The following is an 18,196-nucleotide window of genomic DNA, read 5'->3' on the forward strand; positions in this document are numbered from 1 at the left end:
CTGCCTGTGCACGCGACTGGTTGGTTGAGTTTATCTTGCTACTGGAATTCACGGCTTAATTATCCATGGAAATTATCCATCAACGGCTGCTAATTTCAGATGACCACTAGCCTGCACGGTTGCTAGGGTTATACTATGGCTGGTCCCTGGTCCGACAACTCTGCACTACGACCGACCGACCGACCGAGCAGAAGAGTGGCCACAGCTCTACTATGGCTCTACGCTTAGGGATGACAAGAAATTTTTAAATACCGATATATTGATATTGCGATGTATTGAAAACTTATTTTCGATAATCGATATTTATAGCACATAATATACAGTACCGGTATATTCAAACGATATCGATATATCGTTAATGATAACCTAAGAGTCCAAGACCAACAACAATATCATCAGACCTCAATGCATATATATCAATATTGGTATTCTGTCTGTGCACGCGACTGGTTGATTGAGTTTATCTTGCTACTGGAATTCGCGGTTTAATTATCCATGGAATATATCCATCAACGGTTGCTAATTTCAGATGAGCACCAGCCTGCACGGTGCTAGGGTTATACTTCCGAAACGCAAATTTTCATTGACCCTCAGCCACAATATATACTTACGTCAATAGGCGCCAGCAGTCAAGGCATAGACCCTGAATAATTAGCATTTTGAAAGAACTAAGTACACCTGTGAAAGAGAGTGAAAAAATAGTGTCAGTAATGCTTGATGAAGTCCGTATAAACCTCGTAAATTAGTAGGAATGGCCGAAAATAGTTATGAATATCATGCAGAATCTACCGTGCAAGTATTTATGGCTTTATCATTGCATTCTGGGAATAAAGATATCATTGGTCTTTTCTGGTGAATAACAATAACTCAGACACTTAAAGTGTTAGAATTCATGGTTGAATTAGGTTTTGATGTTTTGTACTTTACTGCTGATACCATTTTACACAAAACATTTTGGTCATTATATTTGATTCCCTTAATTATCTTGTTTTTCTTGGAACTGTCGTGGTCCCCGTTTTATAGAACTTCAATATAATTTCAAATCCTTGTATTCTGAAAAGAAAATTGATATCGAGATATATCGATATTTTGTTTTGATAGTAGGATAATATCGGCATGTCGATATGGAAGGAAATATCGATATTTTAGTACGGTATATCGGAACGTCCCTAGATGTTATCGTTACCTACGAGATAAGTAAAGGCCTCTGCACGCACGGTCTCTTCAAGTACTAAATTGACAGAGTAGCAGCAGTTCAAATGGCACCGCTGGATGTCAGGTTTTCCATCTATTCATCAGCACGATTCCAATTGGCATTACGAAAATAACTTGCAGATAAATGCACATTACAATTATAAAACATTGCGTTTTGAGTAGGAAAGTAATATTTCTATGACGTTTAATGAAGAAAAATAAATGTACCATACAGTAATTCAAGATAAGGTAGTATGATTGCAATCGGAAAGTTCACGTCCTAATAAAAATGAAAATACTACATAGCATATTTTAAAACACTGCAGTATTCACATAGCGTACGTCGATGAATGCAGAGTGGGTCTCGGTCCGCAAGTGGCCACGGCTGTCCCGTGGTCCCACAGTTCTGCACGCCGACCGGCCATTCGAATTATTCGAATTATAATCCAGCCTATCAGAGGCTCGGAGCAAGGTATTGGTTATATTGGATATTTCCAGGTTGCAATTCCACTTTCACTAGCACCATTTCTTGAAGAATTATCGGCGTTCTCTAGTGCGGATGTATTTATGAAAATAATAATTCAAAGAAAAACGATACATTTACGGAAAAACCGATATATTATTCGGTAAATTGAATCAAAATTTCGGTATCGATATACCGATAAATCGAAAGGAAAATATCGGTATTTCGTAAAAACCGATATATCGTTGCCATCTCTACTTGTAAGGCAGACCCTCTGATGAGAGTGGGCGGCATCTGCCATGTATAGGTAACTGCGTGCTATTGTGGTGGAGGATAGTGTTATGTGTAGTGTGTGAGTTATAGGGATGTTGGGGACAGCACAAACACCCAGTCCCGGGGCCAATGGAATTAACCAATGAAGGTTAAATTCCCCGACCCGCCCGGGAATCGAACCCGGGACCCTGTGACCCAAAGGCCAGTACGCTGACCATTCAGCCAACGAGTCGGACATAGAAATGATATTAATAGGAACTGATAACCTCGCTTTATTCCCAGGTGAGCCAACAATAATACCAACAAAATTAAACACATAAGAAAGAAGAGGAATTCCGAACAGAATTTTGAAGGAGACTGGGATACTCAAAATATTGAGAAATAAACCAGCCTGGCTTTCGCAAACGCAGCACATTCATGTCAAAATAGGGCTTTATGAGAGAAATATTGGGAAAGGAGGTGTCTGAAAGTTGGGGAGCCATATGGAGCCTCTTGCCAGTCGCGTATATTTCACGCACCTGTGGCTCTCTGAAAGAATTCCGATATTGTATGATGAAATACCTAACAACATGAAGCTAGCTGTTGTCATGTTTTGAAGTTGAAATGCACAAAAGGTTTTGAAATTGTGATAAAATTTTTAGTCCCCATGTTTCTGATAAAAGGAAAGAGCAATATTAAAATGATAATAATGGCATGTGACCTCCGGAGAGACTTGGTGCAGGTCTTTCGAATTGACGCCCTACAGGCGACCTGCGTGTCTGTGACGATGAAACACTACTTCAGTGTTGAAGACGGCACAAACAACCAGCCCGACCCAAAGTAATTATCTAAGGAAAATTAAAGATCACGACCCTGCCGAAAATCCAACCCGGGATCACGTGGGCCGGCCGACAGAATGCTAACAATTTATCCAGTGAGACGGACAATATTAAAATTTATATGATATTATTATGATCAAAGTAAACCAGAAACCACATTGAGAACCAAGCTCACCAGATTTGTGTATTTTGGGGGCGTAATAGTGAAGCTGCATAGGCCGTGGCTGCTCACTAACACAACCACGGTTTGAATTCCAGCCAATACCCATGGGATTTTGGAAATAAAATTGCACATACTTGTTCGGATTGCACGTACGACCCATGGCCATGATCACAATGTCAAAAGCCACAGGAAGCTACACATTTCTTTTCGTTGTCGGATGTACATTTTTAGCGAAAGTATTCAATACCACAAGACAAAAGTGTTGACAAAAGTGGTGTCAATTAACATAAATAAGTCTTATTGCTGAGGGTTATCTGAAATTTGCATTGTGTGACGCGAGATTACCTAGGTTACCTAGCAACCGTGCAGGCTGTAATGTGAAGTATTGGTAGATGGCCATGACAGAGTTGTGTTAATAAACAGGGGCTTTAGAGTACAGATTGCTGATGTGATCTTACAGGCTGTGATTTGAAGTACTGATGGATGATCATGACTGCGAGACATTTTATCAAAGAGGGGTGTTAGAATAGAGATGGTTAACGTGAACTGGCGGGCTGTGTTGTGAAGTATTGATGGATGGCCATGACTGAGAGACGTATAGAAAGTTATTTTGTCAAACTGGCCTAATCTCAACAAACTCCAGAGAACTGATTATTCCTTTCGCGGTAGCTTCGTAGGCCCTGTGCCAGTTTCCCCCCTTTTGATGCACTGAGATCTAAACCTGTCGACACCAAATTCCATTCATATATCTATCGAAAATTGTTCATTAGTTGCAAATAAATCAACCGTTATCAATTTGAGGTTCATGTATTGATCATTATTGATTTTCCTAAAGGGAAGTTTGACACCGTTTCATTTTTGTTCCCTTACTCCCCATGAAAATCAGATTATCTGGGATTCAGCGAGGGATCTCACTTCAATGCCACCGACGAACCCAGTCATAGAATTCGATACAATCTCACAAGAAGTTAGGAAGGCGGATTGGCCTAATAACGAAGCAGGCATTCTCTTACATCGGAATTTCAAGGATGAGAATTACAAGGTAGCTCCAAAATATAAGGTAACAAAAACACATGGAATACGAAGTAATTAGACACTAATACACATTAGTATTCAATGCAGTCGCCATTTTTAGCCAAACACAAACCTTGTTTAATAGGTACACCAAGAGATCGATGCCTCCATAGAATAAATCTTCGTTCGGTCCGCAAAGCCACGTCGTGGCACCATGCTGAATGGCTGTACCGCCCATGAATCCTACACCACCCCTGGTGCTTCTTCAATGGTCCTAAGAGAGCGAAATTACTGGGAGCAAGGTGAGGGCTTTAGGAAGAATGGTCCGGCATCTCCCATTGGAAGCGCCGTAACATTCACGCTTGCTGTTGGCGGCATGTGGCCTGTCATTGTCGTGCAACAATGTGATATCTGTTGAGATAATTGCAGGACGTATTCGACGAATTGCTTCCCGTTAAAGCTCCAGTGTGTTACTGTTACTACCAATTTTCTCTGTGCCGGACTGAGTGGCTCAGACGGTTGAGGTGCTGGCCTTCCGGCAGGTTCGATCCTGGCTTAGTTCTGTCGTATTTGAAGGTGCTCAAATACGTCAGCCTCGTGTCGGTAGGTTTTCTAGCATGTAAAAGACCTCCTGCGGGAATAAATACCAGCACCTCGGTGTCTCCGAAAACGTCAAAGTTGTTAGTGGGACGTAAAACCGAAATATTATTAATTTTCCCTGTCGCTCCCCTGGTGGAGAATACGACCAGCTGGATCATTCTCGCTGGGACTTGGCAGCCATATCTTGGGACAGTTGAAGTAGCACTTGGATGGTAAGCGATTCAGCGACGATATGGCAGTCGAGGATGACGCCATGACGTGGCATCGTGAACTGGACGTGGAATTCGTTTATGCCGGCATCTTTGCCATGAGGTACTGTTGAAACTAGTATCGGTGTCCTCCTACTGTACCTCATTATATTAGTCTGTAAAATAAAGTTCACTGAGCAGGTGGCAGCGTGGTTTGTGTCATGTAGCTTGTATTTAGGAAATAGTGGATTCGAATCACACTGTCGGTAGCCCTGATGATGGTTTTCCGATATTTCCTATTTTCACACCAGGCACATTCTGGGGCTGTACCTTAATTCCACGGTCGTTTCCTTCCCACACCTGGCCCTTTCCTAACCCATCATATTCATGAGATCTATCTGTGTCGTTGCGGCAAAAAGCAAGTTGTAAAAAAAAAAAAAAAAAAAAACTAATGATCTGTGTGCGAGCTCTTCTTACCTTATTTTTGAAGTGTCTTTGTAGAAAAGGATAGTCTGAGATGTAGGAGGAATTAGTTGTGGCGTTAAGTTATCCTCCGAAGCGTTTTAAATATTAAGAACTGACATAAATACTCCTAAGGACTTATTTCATTATGAAAAGCTCATTACTATTTGAACGGGTGATTGTTACCTAACAGGTGATCCAATTTCCAAACTGAGATATTAATTCGCTTCTCGATAGGATCAGAAAGCTACACCTTTAGTATCACGATGTTGACAGCAGTGGACATCTGCTTGAAAAATGTCGGGATTACCGTTTCATTTTATTTATAACTAGCTTCTACCCGCGGCTTCAGACGGCTGGATTTTGTTTCCTTGCTTATTCGTAGAACTGATGAACATTTAAAAAATAAACATGTGCGGTTGAGTTTGAGGGTTGTTGGAACATGTATACAATCTCTCAGCAGGCAGGAGATTCTATGATTTTAATGAATGACATGGCGTTTGGGCACTCAGTTACAATACTCACGACAGATTTCTAATTCCCGAAAGGGACCAAAGACTCTCGGAGTCGAAGTCTCAATATGCACCTCCTGACTAAGAAAGTGGCTTAAAAAGAAGCAAAGTGTTCACTTCACAGGACACGAAGGTACTTGGAAGAGTGAACATTTATGAAGAAAGTTCAGGTATCCAACCACCCTCTCCACTGATAACATGGGAAATGGAGGAATTCTGGTCCTTCAAGAACGGAGGGCATCGGTTACTGGAAAAAAAATGGAAGGGGACGAAGGGCTTGAAAATGAAAGACTCCCTTCACCCCGCAACGCTGATACATCTGGGGTCAGAAGAAATGAAGTGTCGACATAGGGAGGTCGGATAAGTGAGCTAAAAGTGAGCAGACGGGTACAAAAAAGCGGAAGCAATGCTGGACTGAACCAGCGAACACGTGGCAGCACCACACTCCCCTGAAGATGAGAATTTCTGGGATTACTACTCCCACCCACAGAAGTAGCCGTGACCTCTGCGTTGAATTGTTAGCTCTATGTTCGGCCTCCTTTAACCTAGCGTAGGCCATGTGCCTCTTCGGAAGTCTAAAAGAATAGAACAGAATATTACCATCCCCTAGTTCGGATTGCCTGAAACTAGGAAGAGATAATTAATTTATTGCAATCCATTAGTTTGATACGTACATAACTGTACATTTCCCTTGTTACAAGTATTTTACATATTTCTACATTAAATATTGTATTTAAACCTACTAGTAATTATATCCCTTTTACATGTTATCCCCACTATTTTTCTTTTTTTTCTAGAGGTAATGAAGTGTTACATATTCTAGGACAAACACGTATCTTACCCTTCATTATTTTCGTTAGTTCTTGTTTTATAATTTCTCTTACATCTTTTTAGCACATATTTTTAATAATTTAATACCGAGCTCGATAGCTGCAGTCGCTTAAGTGCGGCCAGTATCCAGTATTCGGGAGATAGTAGGTTCGAACCCCACTGTCGGCAGCCCTGAAAATGGTTTTCCGTGGTTTTCCATTTTCACACCAGGCAAATGCTGGGGCTGTACCTTAATTAAGGCCACGGCCGGTTCCTTCCCACTCCTAGCCCTTTCCTGTCCCACCGTCGCCGTAAGACCTATCTGTGTCGGTGCGACGTAAAACAACTAGCAAAAAAAATAATTTAATAGAGCACACAATTTGTGTATATAAAGCAATTACATGTCATTTAAGCATAAGTCTACTATAGACCTATTTCTCTTAGAGCATTCCACAACATGGTAACGAGGACAAGTCAAATTACACAGTGCACACACACACACACAACTATCGTCAGGTTCATGCAAGATCCTGGTTTTGCCGAGTTTATAGTTGTATCCATGAATTGCCATAGAACTGATAACATGTCGGAGATCCTGGTTTGTATTGGTCCAAGTTCTATTCGTCATTGCTTCAGTCGAATAGAATTCAGGACAAATATCATTCCTTTTGGCCACTCTTTCATCCATATAATTGCTGTTCTTCCCGGTGAAATCCTTTGTTTATTTAATAATTTAACAATAGTACGGGATTCTTGGATTCTTTCTTCCTTTCTAATTTTATTTTATATTCCTTTCCTAGATATTTTACTCTGATTGCATCCATCTCCGTACAAACTCTCAGGAGCGTCTCTTCTATTATTTCTCCACAAAATGAGCAAAGTTCCTGTCATGTTTCTCCCTCTGACATTTATTCTTATATAATCATATTAACCAACATATCATACCTTTTACTTCTCTGTTTGGAAGATTTTATTTTTATTGACTATTTGTAAGCATTACGCAGAATTCCGATTATGTTCTTTTAGTCTTGCATTCCACCATTATCATCTGCTTCTCAATATTTTTATCTCTAATCGTTACTTCCTTACACAATTCCTTATGTTTGTTATGAATCTCTTTCTCGGAAGTAGAAAATTTCTTTCTGAATATTTCGGCTTCCTGAATTGAACGCACGTACTTCTGGACGAATCGACTGCACATTTACATGAACGTCTAGGAAGGCCTCATTTGGCAAGTTTATTGTATACTTGGATAACGCCTGCCTGGTGGCTGTGATATATGTATGCCTATTTGGTCACAGCCAACGGCCGTAGCCGTGTTGAAACACCGGATCCCGTGAGATCTCCGAAGTTAAGCAACATTGGGCGTGGTCAGGAGTTGGATGGGTTACCACGCGCTGTTGGTGGGGGTAAGGAAAAGGAGGAGCGGAAAGGAACTGGCCAACCTACCGTACGTAAACTCCGGCTCAGGTACACCTCTGCGGAGGTTCGGACCTGCCTTCGGGCAGAATGCACCCTTACCTTTATATGGTCAGACACCATGCATAGCCAGTTCAAGCTCCAATGAAGGAAATAATAGTAACATTGTTCTTACGCCCTAGTAACTACTTTTATGGTATTAGGAGGCGCTGAGGTGCCGGAAGTTAGTCCCGCAGGCGTTCCTTTACGTGCCAGTAAATCTACCGCCAAGAGACTGACGTATTTGAGCTCCTTCGAATACCACCCGACTGAGCCAGGATCGAACCTGCCAAGTTGGGATCAGAACACCAGTGTCTCAATCGTCTGAGCCCTTCAGCTCGGCCGTTGAAGAAAAACATCTTCATGATAAGAATGTTCGCCGGCAGTGTAGGAGAGATGGTGTTATACAAATTATATTCGCTAGACTGCGTGTCCGAATTCTGGATTCAATTCCGAAATGTATCCGCAGTGTTCATATGGACTGGAAGCGTATGACGTTGTCGATGGTGTTCCGCCCGTCGGATGGTAAAGTTAAGCCTCGAGCAGACCACTTGGTATTATTCAACGGGAGTAGGCTATGTGCCCACACCAGATTTCACCTTCTCCCTATCTCATTATCTCATTATCATCCCACATGCAGACGTGCAGGTTGCCCATGGACGTCAAATAAGACCTGCACCACGGGATTCGAACATGTCCTCGGACTCTCCTGGTACCAAGTGCCATACGATAAATAAATAATTTGATAATGTTCAATAAGATGTGCATCAGGATCGAAATATATTTAATATACTGGCTGAATGGTCTGCGTTGGGGCCTTTGGTTCAGGGGGTCCCGGGTCGCGTCTGATTAATTCTTCTGACCCGGGGACTGGGTGTTTGTATTTGTCCCAACACTTTCCTCTTCATATTCAGACAGCACAGCACATCACATCACCAACCATCAAAGAAACACGCAATAGTGTTAACACCCCTCCATATAGGGTTGGCGTCAGGAAGGGCATCATGCCGTAAACAGGGCCAAATCCACATATGTGGCAAGATTTGCACACGCGATCCAACAGGTGTGGGGAAAGCGGTATAATAATATTATTGTTGTCACGTCCCAACAACAGAGGTGCTGGAATGTTGACCCACAGGTCTTGTTGAACGTTCCATTAAAACTGCTGACACGAGGCTAACGAATTTGAGCACCTTGAAATACCACCGGGCTGAGCTGGGATCGAACCCGCAAACTTAAGCTCAGAAGTCCAGTGCTCTACCGAATGAGCTAGCCAGCCTATCCTGTGGAATAAGATAAATATGTTCTTTGATCAATGATTATTACTCTCGTTTCAGGATATTTTGCCGTTTATTTGATTTGCTTGCTTAGCTACAAGGAGTTATCAAGTAATGAATTGAAAAAAATGGCCGCAGGTTGTCACTATTTTAACAGCCGCAGGACTTTGTGGCTTTCTTAGACTTACTAATTAGAAATAAGATACTTCCATTATTAATTTTTTCTTCTATACAACTGACCACGATGTATTCACAACGATAGCTAACCTCCAACTGAATGACTCAGTCAACAATGCACCATCTTATAACAAAGTATGCGCGTGACGTCACATATCTGACACAAATTTTGCTAGATTTTTAAACGCTGTTACATGAAAAGTACATTTCAGATTTTTTTATCTGTCAATTGAGACATTAAATACAACGTTAAGTTAAATGCTGTCGGTGATATCCGCATTCTACCCAAACACTAAAGGCGTCTTAATTTTTTCCTTTCCATGTACCCATTGTGGAGGAACATAAATCTACCTTAAAAGATATTAAATCACTTTGTGGAAATAATTATTTTTCAGCTTATGGTATTTAGTGTCGCGTGTGTTCCAGGATGTCTTAGACTCACCTGGAACACCCCATGGGGCTGAGCTACTTGTACCACTGTGTGAGAATATTATCTGCGGGTGTGGGTGTGATTGTGTGGACTAGGATTGGGAAGGAAGAGGCTGTGGCCTTGAGAAAGTCACCATCGAGGCACTTTCCTGGAGTTAAAATGGGAAAACACAGAGAAGCATTTCAAGGATCGCTTACGGGGAATCCGAACCTCCAGGCTCCCGAGTACGGAGTTTTCAACAAAAAAATGGCCAGGGTACAACACAACCTACTGAACAATCCTGCACGGTGGAAATAAATATTTCTTTCTTTATCTGTTTACCCTCCAGGATTGGTTTTTCCCTCGGACTCAACGAGAGATTCCACCTCTACCGCCTCAATGGCAGTGTCCTGCAGCTTCAGACTCTGGGTCGAGGGATACAACAGGGGAGGATGACCAATACCTCGCCCAAGCGGCCTCATCTGCTATGCTGATGGTGGTGGTGGTGATTATTGTTTTAAGAGGAAGTACAACTAGGCAACCATCCTCTATCTAACACTAATCAGAGGGAAAAAAGGGGAAGGGGTCCGACACTTCGAAAAATGAAGATATCGGCCAACAGAAGACAAGGGCCACGAAGGGCGTGAAAATGAAAGACTCCCTAGCCCTCGCAAACCTAATAGCGTCGGGGTCGGAAAAGAACAAGAGTTGACCAAGGGAGGTCGGATAGGATAGATGAAAGTGAGGAGCCTGGCACAAGTAAGTGGAAGCAATGCCAGGACTCAGCTAAGGGCCCCGTGGTCGCCAACCCACGCTCCATAGTTCAGAGCCCCTGGGGCCCCTTTTAGTCGCCTCTTACGACAGGCAGGGGATACCGTGGGTGTTATTCTACCACCCCCACCCACAGGGGGTGCTATGCTGAACAGGGGCCTTTCGGGGGGATGGGAAGATTGGAAGGGACAGACAAGGAAGATGGAAAGAAGCGGTCGTGGCCTTCAATTTGGCACCATCCAGGCATTTGCCTGGAATAGAAGTGAGAAACCACGAAAAACCACTTCGAGGATGGCTGAGGTGGGAATCGAACCCACCCCTACTCAGTTGATCTACCGAGGCTGAGTGGACTCCGTTACAGCCCTCGTACTATCTTACAAATTTCATGGCAGAGCTGGGAATCGAACCCGGGCCGCCGGGGGAGGCAGTTAATCACACTAACCACTACACCACAGAAAAAACTTATTCTGTTGCGTGTAAGATTTAAGGAAATATTATCCTTTATAAACCAGTATTTCCGCCGAGCCTGAGATCGGTTTACCATCTGGGATAACCTCAGGGCGAGTTCACTCACAAAGTGCGGAGTTCCATTAAGCGTCGTTAATTATTTACTCTTTGATAACAGTGCTCTTAGAGTGAATGCACTCTGGTGCCAGTTAAGTTAACTTGACGCTGCTTGCTTCATTGAAAATGCGAAGAACACCGGTTATAAAGGGAAGAGATATCCACTCTTGTTTCTTTTTTGAGTCCCATACGAATATAACTCGGAAATGGAGTACAGATCCGAGAAAATTTACTTAACAGAGGACTCATCCTCTGCGTAATTATTCCTACTAAGCTACTTTATAAAAAATAACGAATAATACATTCTAAACATGAAAAGTTATTATAAATAATGAATAGGATATTGATAGTCACTATTACTGAAGGCGTTTTATGATGCGTGGGTGGATACGCATTAGAGTCTAGTACGTCCATGCATACTGTAGTAATGACGTATTCTGACGCCCAGCTGCATAGGCAAACCAACAGACCTTTCTGTGAAGCAGTGTTGTATACTACAACCGGGCGTGATAGATCCGGCAGAGTCTATTCACGTTCGATCATTTCAGTCTGTGATGTCGTTTTGGTAGGTCCAGGAAACCATGTCCTGGGCTGCCGACAGTGGGGGTTCCAAACCACTATCACCCAGCCACAGCGCCCTGGCCCTTTCCTATCCCATCGTTGCCATAAGACCTATCTGTGTGGGTGCGACGTAAAGCATGTTGTAAAAATAAGGGATAGAAAACTAATAAATAGCACACATAAACCTCAGTTTTACGTTTTAAATAGACATGATTATATGACGTAGATGTGAGAAAAAATGCGAATGAAGAAATAAACATTTGCTGTTAGAACATGATTTAATTTATTAATCAGTCTACAGATTACTAGCAACAGTTTATAACTGTATAATAAATAGTGAAGTGGTTGCAACGCCGTCTTCGATATGTTCCTGAGAAAAATGTTATTGCTATTCTTATTCTTCTTAATAATGTTATTGTTATTATTTTTGACCCACTCTTCATTTCACATCAGCGCGTAACATCACTCACTGGTTTATTTTCATTTCTAGGGATTTACTTCTAGCCAGTCATACAGAAAAGTAGCTCCGTTTGTGGATTAGTGGTAGAGTGTTTGCCTCCGGATCGCAAGATAGCGGGATCGAACCCAGCAGGGGTACTTGGAATTTTGAAAGGCGGAAAAGTGTTCATTCGACGCTACAAGTCGTACGATGTCGGCACGTGAAAGATCTCTGGATACGCATTTGGCATTCACCCGAGAAAATTAATTGAAAACTTAGCCATAGGCATCCAAGAGACATTCAGTTTACTCTTCCATTTAGTAGGCCTGGAGTAAAACGGAAGGTCGAAATTGATTGTGGCCGGATATTTGCGGTCAAGGAGATTTGCGCTCACTGAGATATACTTGTACACACTCATAGCAATTTACCAGCAATCATAGGAGATTTGCGGTCACTCCATCTGGGAGGCGGGCCTCACTAGCTTAATCTAGGGGGTATCCCCACTAACCTGCCTGGGCTCCTGCTCCTTGGCTTCGAGAACAACATTCTTCCCTCTCGCGCATTATTTAGAGAAACAGTTCCTTAAATTTGACGCATGGATGACAGACGTTTAAAACCGTGCACTTTTTGCATTCCACCTGCGATAAAAAGTAATAAAATATAAATTACACATTCCAAACTTACATGACCTATCGTGAAATGAAACGAGGAAAATGATGGTGTTACAGAATTTTCTGTAGGCCTATTTCTTGTTTCATTAACAACCTCCAAACTCGAGAACACATAATATTTTAGTCGACTATAGTGATGACCGCACTTCTCCGGAGAGAGATACCTCTCGCACCTCCGCCGACACACACCTGGATCTGTGATTTTGAGGTGACGGCAAATCTCCGTGACCGTAAATGTCCGGAAACCGCAACTGACGAGCAAGCAGCCAGACGGTGCCAAATTAAAATGCTTGCACACGGCACCTGAGAACATGCGATTATTTATTTATTTATTTATTTATTTATTTATTTATTTGCTATTTATTTATTTATTTATTTATTTATTTATTTATTTATTTATTTATTTATTTATTTATTTATTTATTTATTTATTTATTTATTTATTTATTTATTTATTTTGCATACTTCTGTGCTAATTATATCAAGAAATTGTATAGATTTTAGGAAATCAAAGCACAATAAACTTTGTTTACACTACATACACACGCAGAACTTGAACCCATATATTTCCGAACAAATCCAGTCATGGCAATGACCACCGTCTTCTGCATAGACTTGGTGTTGACATCAAACTTCTTCAGTCCTTCTACCAGAGTTTTAGGTATAGCAGCTGTACTACAAAGGATGATTGGTACAATTATCACCTTTTCATAGTACCATTATCTTTGAATATGTTCTGTCATTGGTGTATACTTGTTGATTTTCTCGATATACCTTCCATCTAGGTTCCCGGTGTTCGAGACAGCTATGTCGATCAGAGCGGCAAGTTTTATTCCCTTCTCTAACACCACTATGTCCGGTCTGTTGTGGATAGTCGTCTTATCCGTGATTGTTTTTCGGTCCCAATTTCATCACTTTCGAGTATAGTTTGAAGGCTGTACTTAAAATGGAGAAGTCTTTAATCAATTAGACTGTATTTAATAGCAAGTTCTTGGTGCAAAATCTTGGCAACCGAGTCGTGGCGTTCCTTATACTCCCTTCCTGAGAACTGTGAGCATCCGTAACTAACATGATGGATGATTTCTTGCGATCGGCGGCCATATCGGCACGAGTCCCTCATGACTGTCGGGTCCCTTACCATTTTCAGGTAGCTTCTAGTCGGAACGACTTGGTCTTGTGTAGCCAACATAAAACCTTCTGTTTCGGGGATTATTATTATTATTATTATTATTATTATTATTATTATTATTATTATTATTATTATTATTGCTAGGGGCTTTACGTCGCACCGACACAGATAGGCCTTATGGCGACGATGGGATAGGAAAGGCCTAGGAGTTGGAAGGAAGCGGCCGTGGCCTTAATTAAGGTACAGCCCCAGCATTTGCCTGGTGTGAAAATGGGAAACCACGGAAAACCATTTTCAGGGCTGCCGATAGTGGGATTCGAACCTACTATCTCCCGGATGCAAGCTCACAGCCGCACGCCTCTACGCGCACGGCCAACTCGCCCGGTTTTTTTTAATTATTAATATTATTATTGTTACGGAGTTATCCGTGGTAGTTAGAGGTGAAAGAAGGTGCTGGGATGAATAGGTCTCAATCTACGAAATTAAGGTTAATTTAAAATTTAACAAGGTTATATTTTCTTTTCAAGATCAAGAAATGACAAATATAACAGGTACTCAGTAGCCTAGCAACAAATCGAGTATGTACAATTACAGTGTTACAGGATTTGGGCTCCGAGAGCCAGACACACAATTCTTGAGCAATTAGCCCAACATTACTTATATACAAGATTCCACAAAGGGGAAGAAAACCCCAATCATGCCCAGGAGCACTTGCTCCCCATTACACGGTAAAGCCTCCTCGAGGCACACAGAAACCTAATTTTAAGAAAGAGCAACTCGCTCTCAAAGTTCAAGCCCATCAAAGGCCACACCAAACTCCACATTCAAGCTGTCCTCCAAGTACAATAACACAGGGGTAAAAATACCCAACCTACTGAGGCCTATTAAGTAAAGAAACAGGTCAATGACATGGCCCCAAAATACCAATTTGAGAGGAGGCGTACTTGCACTCCTAATACACTTTATTAAAACCTAATTTGGCCCTAGGCCGCTTATGCAAGGGCTAATTCCATTCTACGGAGGTGACACGATAGAAAACTTTATGACATTACGAGTAGAAGGGAAACTGTTATGAAAACGTAGTCACCTCATAACAAAATGAATGGGAGCTCGAGAGGGTTAGGCACTCTCTATCCCAATTTGTAGTTTAAAGAGACAGATTTTATACCAAGAGTCTTCTACATTTTAGAGGAAGGTTACATGGTAAAAGGTATCGAACCTGTCCCGAGAGTTAAACTGCTGAGCTAGCAAGAAAAGAAGTTATTAAAAGGCCATTACCTTATTGAAGAACTGCTGCCCGACGAAAGAGGCGCTTCCCGCCCCCTGCTACATAATTTACACTATGATAGATGTTACTGAAGTGGCGCAGAGACCCGAAAATCAGCAGTTTATATACCCTCGCGGAACATTCGAGACCTTTCATGAATGATAACACCCGCCCACAAGCATTTTATTGGACGACCAAAAGATTACATGTCAAGACTGAAGAAGAAAACCAGGATTGGTGGAAAATTAATTTAAAAAGTTTCTCATTGGTCGAATTCAAACCTGGCGGAAAGAGAAGGGTTATACAGCCAACCTAAACAATGACTGAAAGAAATTTAACAAAGAACAAACTTATGAACACAAAATTTCTCCAAAAAACAGTTCTTTCACTTCGCACTAGGGTACACAATTGTAGTCCTTCAGTAGTGCCATCTAGAAGAGAATGTTCACACTTCTTACTACAGGAAAAACAAAAATACATCGAAAACGACACAGTTCAGAACACTTCAAAATTTACAAGTAGGGACATCTTCTGAGAAACTTGAGAATTAACACTGTAGTTAAAGTTCAGGCTTCCTCCAGTAGAGGAGTTTCAACTAGCGCAATGTTTGTATTAGCGGAGCGGAGGTGTACCGACCGGTACAATTATTATTATTATTATTATTATTATTATTATTATTATTATTATTATTATTATTATTATTAAAGAGAAAAGTAGTAAGGAATGGGTAGAGTCGCTTGTTAGTGAAAATTTAGAAAAATTACGGAAGAAAAACCACTGTTGTGATCAAGGGGAATGTTCCAGGTTCTCTGCATCCAATTGTACATTTATCGAAATAAAGTATCTAGTTAGTAAGAGTTTGAAACTTTTCCACTACTGGGGCAGTTGATATGCTGTTTTGGGGCTGTAATTGCACGGAAGTCGTGTGCCAACACTCGGCTGCCACAAATTTAAGACGCACTTGGTAAGTATCGTGACGCTCGAAATTGATGATCTCGGACATTCTTGGAATATGTTTCCGACATTTGTGAAACCAATTTTTGTCCATACGCCCATACATTTGCGAAAGAAAGAAATTATTCACACTTCTTTGCACCACAGTCATACACGTCTTGGGAACTGAAAGATGTGGTGAAGATGTTCACAGATGCGACAGTGACGTAAATTGCAACAACTTCTGCTCGAGACGATGAGCTTAGTGATATTAATAGATTACGGAGTCATTGAGGACAATAAAAGGACACTTTTTCTCTGTTTGATGAGCAAACAACGCCGCATCTGTACCAACTCCCAATATGTCGCACGTTATGCACGTTTGAATAACAGCTGAACACTCTGTCAAAAAAAAAAAAAAAAAAAAAAAAAAAAAAATGGTTGGAAGAAATAACATTTCAGTCGAAAGGGTAATTATAATACATTTTTGCACATTATAGGACATGTTGTGTAGAGCATTACATTAATCAAATTCCTGAAATGTCCGCCTCTCTGGTGTAGTGGTTAGTGTGAATAGCTCCCACCCCCGGAGGCCTGGGTTCGGTTCCCGACTCTGCAACAAAATTTGAAAAGTGGTACGAGGGCTGGAACGGGATCCACTCAGCGTCGGGAGGTCAACTGAGTAGAGGGGATTCGATTTCCACCTCAGTCATCCTCGAAGTGGTTTTCCGTGTTTTCCCACTTCTCCTGCAGGCAAATGCCGAGATGGTACCAAACTTAAGGCCACGGCCGCTTACTTCCCTCTTCCCTTCAAATCTTTCCGTCCCCCGATAAGGGCCCTGTCCAGCACTGTAGGTGAGGACGGCTGAGCAAGGTACTGGTCATACTCCCCAGTTGTATACCCCGAACAAATATCTTACGCTCCAGGACACTTCCCCTGAGGCGGTAGAGGTGGGATCCCTCGCTGAGTCCGAAGGATAAACCAACCTTGGTTGGGTAAACAGATTAAGAAAAAAAGAACGAAAGAACCTCTAGAAAAAAATATATAAAAAATGTTTCTTCCTCCAAAGGTTAGGTTCCCTATAAACTCTGATACGGTCTTTGTTTCATGTAGCGGACTGAGACATATTAATCTGGTGTACGTTTGTGAGTGTGAAGATCCTTAAGGTGTATCGATGTGTTATCTGCCCGCGTGAACAGGAGCAATAACCGATAAAGAAGCGGTCACGAATATTTGTTTGGAGTCCATGTAGGAAACCACGGAAAACTCTTTAAATGATGGCCAATATTATGATCAATATCCAATTCTCTATAAAATCGTGTTAATCCACGCAGCGTGCACCACATTCCATTACCCAATGACTTATTTCAAATCGTATAATGAGGAAAATTCCCTTATTCACCGCAATGACTTCATATTCAGGAATGAACTAGGAATCGAACCTTAGCTCAGGCAAGGAGCTATTTGGCTAACACTCAATCACGGTGGTGGACTCTTTGCATAAATTTATGAAGCTATCTGTACGAGAATATTATCATTTCCAGTTATCGAGCTTTATCCATCAAAGCAGAGAACCCTTACAGTATACTACCCTCTGGATCATGGTGGCGGACTCCATATATTTAAATTTTGAAGCTTTCATTTTGAGAATGCAATCATTACAACCACAAGATTTTTAGTCTTAAGCATAATCTTTAATCTGAAATTTAGAAAATTGCCCACGAAATGAAAGTCTGTGAGTGTTCAGTAGAATATATTATTAAGTTTTCGTCGTGAAAAAATATTAGTTTTATCAGAGGTAAATTTAATTATATCAATAACACAGTGTTGAAACAGTGAGTTTTTGTAGCATTGTGTGATTCAGGACCTGTAATTCTCGAATGATTCTTACGCCATCCATGGAACCACGTATAATCAGTAGTAAGTTTTCATTTTAGTGGTGGGGCCGAGGACCTACATGTTAAGGCCCATTTAAACAACAAGCAACATCATCTTCATCATTATCATCATCATCATCATCATCATCATCATCATCATCATCA

The sequence above is a fragment of the Anabrus simplex genome, chromosome 7 (assembly GCF_040414725.1).
Source record: "Anabrus simplex isolate iqAnaSimp1 chromosome 7, ASM4041472v1, whole genome shotgun sequence".
Taxonomy (NCBI): Eukaryota; Metazoa; Arthropoda; class Insecta; order Orthoptera; family Tettigoniidae; genus Anabrus; species Anabrus simplex.